We start from the raw sequence: 7,756 nt of genomic DNA, 5'->3' as shown, positions 1-7,756 counted from the left end.
TTAAAAATTATTTTTCTATTTTTTATTTATTTAATTTTATTTTTTTTACTTTTATCATCCCATAGACGTTGATGACCAGAGGGTTTTACGCCTTTAAGCAACAATCAACAACAACAACTATCATTATGACATCTTAAACTTGCAGGAAATTGTTTACAAACCATAACAGCATACTTACAAGCAGACTCTTGTTTTTCTTCCATTTCTCCTTTGATAAAAACAGCACAGCTAATATCTGAAATAGTAAACAGCATGCTAAAGATATGCTTTATAATACAACTAATATAAACATAAATTTAGGAGATTGAGAAATTAATTAAATAATACAACAATTCAAGGGAGTATAATTAAGAAATAAATCAAATCCAAATAGTACAATAACAGAGTGATAAGTTATCTCATACAATGGAATCTCCAACAGTACCAATTATAGTTCTGCGTCATTTACCTATTCCTTAGCCCCCTCTTCAAATGCCTTACCAATGCAGTAAAAAAGGTCTTGCTAAACCCGTTTTCCCACCATCCCCTGATATCAACCCCACGAACCCATGGGATTATGGGATAGCTTTTGAAGCTCAATCATAATAATATACTTATTAATTTTTGGGACAGCCCCCGTACAAATAGAGTTAGCCAGTACATGGTTACATATACCAAAGGTGTATTTTTATATTTAAGTCACTGTCCAAAAAACATATCCTGATTAACAATAATCAAAATTCAATAATAATAATAAATGAAAAAATATATAATATGTCATCAGAAATACTTATAAAAAAAACAGCAAGTGTGGTATAATCTACATTTAAAAAAATTATTGGATATGACTTTTATATTTCATATTTCACAAAATCAAAAACATATTTCTGAAATATTGCCTTCTTTATTGTGCTTATCATTATAGTGTATTGTGGACATAAAATTATGTCTTAAATAAATTTATCATCATTTTTTATAATTTTAATTGTTTAAATTAAAAAAACATAAATTATTTTTAGACTAGATTGAAAAAATAAATGCTTTACTGTTGTAGTATTTTTATCATTAGATTTTTTTTATTTCCGAGTAATGGTAGGAAAGTGTTTATGGTGATTACTTCCTTAAATATTATATCTGTACTGATAAGTATAAAGGATTTAAGTCCTAAAAATGTTGAGTTAAATACATAGAATAAGAAAATTATCTATCGATTGGTATAAAGGATTGGAGTTGTATATTATGATAATATCCTGGTTAAAACTGTATTGAACAGATAAGTTTTTAAACAGAATTTTTTTAACTTTATTTTTCATTCCCTCAAAAATCAAGAATATGGACTTAAATCCTTTATACTTATCGAGAAACGTCGACATAAAATAAATAAATATGGTTTTGTTTATTTATGTTGTTCTTTGCTGACCGCCCCCCCCCCCCCCCCCGACAAACTTCTCCAAGCTTTATGCTTATCAGTGCAGATATTGCTCTAAGAATGTTTTTTAATTAATTTTGGTGGCTAATTATGAATGAGGTGAATACTTAATATTATAGATTTTATGGGATTATGATTATCAATATGAAACTGAGTTTTGAATTGACCTCAACTGAAACAGATCTGATGAAGCTCTACGAAGTGGGATGAAATGTCAGAAAATAAATAGTTGTTAACTATTTTTGTTTCTCTTTTGACCTCAATGCTGACCATCTTTTTCAAAAATTGAAATTATACGGTCAACAATTTATATCATTTTGTGTATAATATATACATTATATTATATCATTAAAAAAAGATGTAAAATAGTACTTTATTATTGTAATTATTTTTTATATAGTTGTTCCTGTCATAGTTGTAATTGCTTTTGGCAATGCTATGAAAAATCGTGACTGTTTCTAGTCTATTATACTTTGTAAATAATTGTATATTTTACAAGAATAATAAATTGAAAATCATTTATAAAAATTAATGGTAAAGAATACAAATAAGTTGAGCATGCTTATTACATTGTTCACCACAAAAAAAAAAAAAGACAAAGAACTATAAACGTCACTGCTTCTTTAACAAAATCAAAGAGACAGAAAGAAAACATCAAGTATCTTGATCTAAATTAAAGATTTTGAGGAAGATGGCCACGGGACCTTCTAATTTAAATTAATGCTTGAAGTACCACCAATGGGTGGTTCCTTCCCAAGATTTTCAAGTGTAAACGAAACATACCACATATTTACTTATTGTATTTATTATTAGGTAGATGTGTAAATTATATTAAATACATAAAAAAGATTTTGAGTTACATATATAAATAATAGTTTTAGATCCAGTTCTGTGAGTACTGACAGAATTATATAAAAACAGTTTAGGACAATTTGGATATGTATCGTGTTTCTGTTTTAAAAATTTGGGAGAGCTTGATAAAAAATGGTAGTAATCCTTGAATGCCATTCCATCACAAGCAGGACAAGGAGCCCGATAACTGGCGAGTATATAAGTACTCTTTAAAACATTGCACACCGAGAAACTACCTAAATCTTCAATCAACGTTATTTCTGTAATAGTTCATAAAAAAAAGTAATTTGAACAGTTCTGAAAATTATAGATATACTTCTTTCTAATATTAAATGTATAATGTATAATCCATAATAATAATTATGCAATTAAATGAAATTGATCAAACCTTCCAAGACAAATCAAATGCCACCAAATCCTAGCATTAATCATCCTATCAATATACAAGCTAAGAGAAGTGATATGAAACAGTAAAAGAATTTGACAGGTAAGATAAGTATTTTGCTTACAATTTAATTTTTTGCTTTAAGACAAAATATATGGGATTGGTACCAAAGTAGTGATGGCAACATACAGTGATCAAAAAAAGTATTCGTATACCATTTATTTTTTAGTTTAATAAACTTTATTTTCGTCCAACAGTAGTATATTTTTTACTGTGCAACTCTCTTTGAAAAATAAATAGTTACATGAAAGGAACAAGACATAAATTATTAATATTAAAAAAAAAAGTTTTCCTTGGGCCAAAAAAGTAATCATAGTTTAATATTATCAAAAAATTGTAAATAAATAATATATAAGTACATAACTTAATATCTTGTGTGAAGCCCCTTGGCATTCACTCTAGCCTCAAACCTCCACCAGGCTTTGAGCTACCTCTTTTCTGATTTTGTTCCATGCTATCTTTAACTTCACTATTAGTTCATGTCTATTTGAATATTTAAAAGTCCGAATATTTTTTTTATAAATAAAACCTATAAATTCTCAATTGGGTTCATATAAGGGGAATGAGAAGGTATAGGGAATACCCTACGAGCATTTTACAATAACCATTCACTTGTTTTTCTTTTGGTGTGTTTGGAATTATCCTGTTGAAATAAATAAGTTTGTTCAATTCCAATCCCAAAAATTTAAATTATGTAATCAATGTCCAACTTAACAATCTCTACTGCATCCAATATATAGTTCCATGATTAATTTGTAATCGGTAGATTTGATATACTTGAAAATTGAACATAACATTTAAAAAATAATAATTCAAAGTGAAAATGGCTTATTAAAAAAGAAACTCTTTTCAATAATTTTATCATTTGTAACCAATTAAATTTTTAAGAGAGGTAGTTATTGAATATGAATTTTATATTGTCAGTAAATCCACTTTTAAACTTTATTACATATTGTACAATGGAACGTACTCTGTTTAACACGTTTACTCATCTTCCTAAAACTGAAATATTGTTGGAATAAGGAAACAATTCTATCTTTAATGACGGAAGTCAACTCACATGTTTTACGACCCATAGTTGGAGCTGTGAAATCTTAACTGGCTTGGTGTGTTGCTATTAGTAAGGACTATCAGTTACCCTTTGAACCAACTAATCCACCACCAGTCCTGGGATTGCTTTGACCTGAGGATTACTCAAAACTTCTCAATGTTCACTTTTATGAATACTTTTTTGGACCAGGAATATATGTTTTTCAAGAATATAATAATTAAATTTTAATTAATATCTTGTTTTTTCATGAAAACAATCATTTTTTTAAAGAGAGTTGCACAGTAAAAACTTTAATAATTTTTTTACGAAAATAAAGTATATTAAACTAAAAAATAAATGGTGTATGAATACTTTTTTTTTATCATTGTACATCAATTGTTGGTTTAATAATAATCAAACTTTTCTGAACGGTGTTATATTTTCATTCTATTAGTATTCTTTATTTACCAGGTAGTTCCGAAAATTGCCAAAACGAACCAACACAAAAATCCATTAAACCAGAACAAGTTCAAACTGACATCACAAAAATAGAAATTTGTTGTGATTTACATGATTAACAGAAATTAATTTTTCCAAATTTAAATTTTACACATTTAATTAGTTTTTAGGATAACTTTTAATAAGTTTAATGATTTTAGTTAGAACTTCCTTCAAATCATTGTTCATTGTGGGTTTACTAAAGAAAGTTGATCTTTAAATTATAAGAAGAAAATTAGTCAAAATCAAATCAGAAAGTTATCAGATAAGTATTCTAATAAACTAAAGAAATGTTTATGACCTGCTCATGGAACACATTAAGATATCATATGGAATTTTGCTAATATTTTTCATTACAATACTATTGGATATAACTAAAATAAGTTGACACTTTAGTTTGGAAAGCATTTTTAAAAAGTCAAATTAAAATTATGCAATCAATGTCCAACTTGACAATCTCTACTGCATCCAATAGATAGTTCCATGATTAATTTCTAATCGGTAGATTTGATACATTTGAGAATTGAACATAGCATTTAAAAAATAATAATTAATAGTGAAAATGGCTTATTAAAAAAAACCCTTTTCAATAATTTTTTCATTTGTCTCCAATTAAATTTTTAATAGAGGTAATTATTGAATATGAATCCGTTAGATGTCGGCAACAAATGTTTTACCAACCAATTTGTTCCATTTCTATTCAAAAAATATTTTGAAAACATATCCAATGTTCAAGATGTAAATAAGGAAGGTTATAGATAAGTGTTTTAGTGCAGTCTAGTGGTTGACAAACCCCTCCTTCAAAGAGAAAGTAAAACCAGAAAGAGCTAGATTTGACCACGCCCTCGGTACCTAGGCTTACGTTGAGGTAAACTGGAATTTCCCCTCTTCTATATAATTATCTGATAAACAGCCCATTTAATCAAAAGTATGAACGGAATCTGAAATGTAGTATATGCTTTAATAGTAATTTGGTTCTTTAACGTTGGAAATCCGTGTGATCAATTGACCAGAAAATCAAGGAATCATAAGATCACTTGATCTTATAACCTAATTAGTAATTAATTACAATAATGTATTTATTATCATGTTGCATTTATGCAAAATAAAAGATTCACTAAGTTATTATCTTGTTCTCATTACAATCCATTTACGTGAAATTCGTGCGAAACTCAACAAGTTTCGAGAAACAGGAGGCAACCTTGGATTAATCCATACATTTCAATCGCGCTCACGAAGTCAATTAAGGTCTACCTTTTTGGCTTTACTTTTTCTACCCTTTACCTTCTCCATTATTCTCCTTCTTTCAAGAATGCAATCAATCTAGTTCTCGATTATATCTTGAAGGAATGAAGGATTTCGAAATCGATCGTTCTAAAGATAGCAAATTAATAAAGGTATAAGCGAACTATGGTTTCTTCGTTTTGGAAGAAGATAATTGACGGTATGAAGTTGATTGGAAGAAGATAGTCCGGGTGGCGGTCAATAAAGGTTTCAAAATATTAACAAAAAACTATTTATTGTTAACCAACGTTTCGCCCCACTTTGCAGGGCTTCGTCAGGGCTGATAAGAATCACGTTCTTAAGTCAACAGATGTCAATAGATGAATTGGCTAAAATGATTCCTGTTAGACCTCCTATTGGATATAAAAATACGAATCCTAAAGATCATAATATTGAACGTGAATAAGTTATTTTACTCCATGTAGTGTGGCTAATCATCTGAAAATTTTAATCTTCGTTTGACATCAGAACGAGATTCTTATCAGCCTTGCAAAATGAGGCGAAACGTTGGTTAACAATAAATAGTTTTTATATTTGTATTTGGTCGGATCTTATTAAACGCATTCCTTATTGCCACGAATGTTTTGTGACAACGTTCTTTCGATCAGTTATTTAGTATTTACTGTATTGAACAATACGGTATTTTGAAAAACGTCTTACATCGTTTATTTGATTATGATAATAATAATTCAATCTAAAACTACGAATTAAAATTTTTCCCCCACAAAAAAGCAAGCCACCATTATTGTTTTGGAATGAGGTCATTTAGACATAAATTCGCTAGGCTTATCTATTCAATGCGAGTGTTATTTTAATTTATTTAATATTTTTTAATTTACTTTGTTATTAAAGTAATTATCTATTATCGTTTTTGTGCAGTGCTTAATTGAAAAAATACTTCTATAGAGACTCCTCAAAATTTGTTTATAAAGTGCTAAAAGATGTCAAAACTAAAAAAAAAAATCGTTAAAACTGGTAGAAGAGATCCAAAATCATTAAATCTAGATAATAGATTATATTTTTGTGAAGATCGCTTCGATGTATGTATAATGTAGGATACAAATTGTAAGTTCATGGGAGATTATGTATTCCAAAAAAATACTTAAAACGAGTAAAAATAAAACGATTTTGCCTTCCATTTAGAAAACGTTATGGAGAATCATATGCGATACAAAATGATGTGTTCAGTAAAAAAATAAATAATAATAATAATGAAACCTGGCTATGATAAAATTGTTAGTAACTGAGTATCAGCAATACGCATAGTATTTTTAGTAAATAAACTTCAGTTTCGATTATTCTTAGACGAATGTTGAACATTTTTAAACTCTGCATAACACATATTTGGGCTTGTAACAAAAATAAAAAAAAAAAAAATCGCCAACATTAAAGCATCGATTCAAGGCATATTTGAACTTTCTGCTTTCATGAAACCATGCTCCATGGTTGTTTTTAAAAAAATAAAGAAAATTGTTTTAACAGCAGAATACATAATAATTTAAAAACAGCTAAAAAATTCACACTAAATCAATATTGTTTGTTAATGTATAAATGACATCACATATGAATCCATATCATGGCTGCATTAAAAAAAAAAACTCCACACAGGCTATTCTGCCCAGGTCAAAACATTTATATCTAATATGTCAAAAATACATTAAAAATCACAATCAAATTATTTCTCTTAGAGGTTGTAATAAAAGTGTATAAAGAGTGGTAAAAGAGAAATAATTTGACTGTGATTTTTAATGTATTTTTGACATATTAGATATAAATGTTTTGACCTGGGCAGAATAGCCTGTGTGGAGTTTTTTTTTTTTAAATGGTTAAATGATATGTCTCATAGTAATTTAAGATTGTCCCTGAGGATGGCCGAATTGGCCGAAACGTTGGACGTGTAAATGAAATAAATGTTTTGAGACTATAATTTGGATAGTATTTTTGAATTATTTAGTAATAAATAAATAAGATTAAATATAAAACTTACTATAAAAATTAACTACAACCTCCTAGCAGCTCTCAGTTGCAACTAGGCAAAGAACAATGGTGGAGATGCTATGCTACGAGCGCTCTCACGAACCCCTTTGATCTGTGTCCAAAAACCGACTCTCGACGGATCGGCAACAAGCTTAGACCAACTCGTACAAGCCACCCGTCCACATACTCGCGCATGTCCGAGTTCGCCATGGCTTGACCAACATGTAGAGGCCCCTTTACAACTTCCAGAGGGCGTTAGCAG

At 28.7% G+C, this 7,756-nt stretch overlaps 1 long non-coding RNA gene across 1 annotated transcript in view; it reads right to left on the bottom strand.

Moving 5' to 3' along the window:
• LOC106678816 (uncharacterized) overlaps positions 1-3,863 on the bottom strand; it is a 6,511-nt gene extending 2,648 nt beyond the window's left edge. Inside the window, exons 1-2 of the long non-coding RNA XR_001342834.2 lie at positions 3,766-3,863; positions 179-235 (exon numbers count right to left, since the gene is read on the bottom strand). This is a non-coding gene — a long non-coding RNA (uncharacterized lncRNA). The remainder of the gene's footprint in view (positions 1-178; positions 236-3,765) is intronic.
• Positions 3,864-7,756: the final 3,893 nt, after the last annotated feature.

This window comes from Halyomorpha halys, unplaced genomic scaffold, assembly GCF_000696795.3.
Source record: "Halyomorpha halys isolate HHAL.00 unplaced genomic scaffold, Hhal_1.1 Scaffold162.1, whole genome shotgun sequence".
NCBI lineage: Eukaryota > Metazoa > Arthropoda > Insecta > Hemiptera > Pentatomidae > Halyomorpha > Halyomorpha halys.
This window is presented reverse-complemented; position numbering and strand designations above follow the sequence as displayed.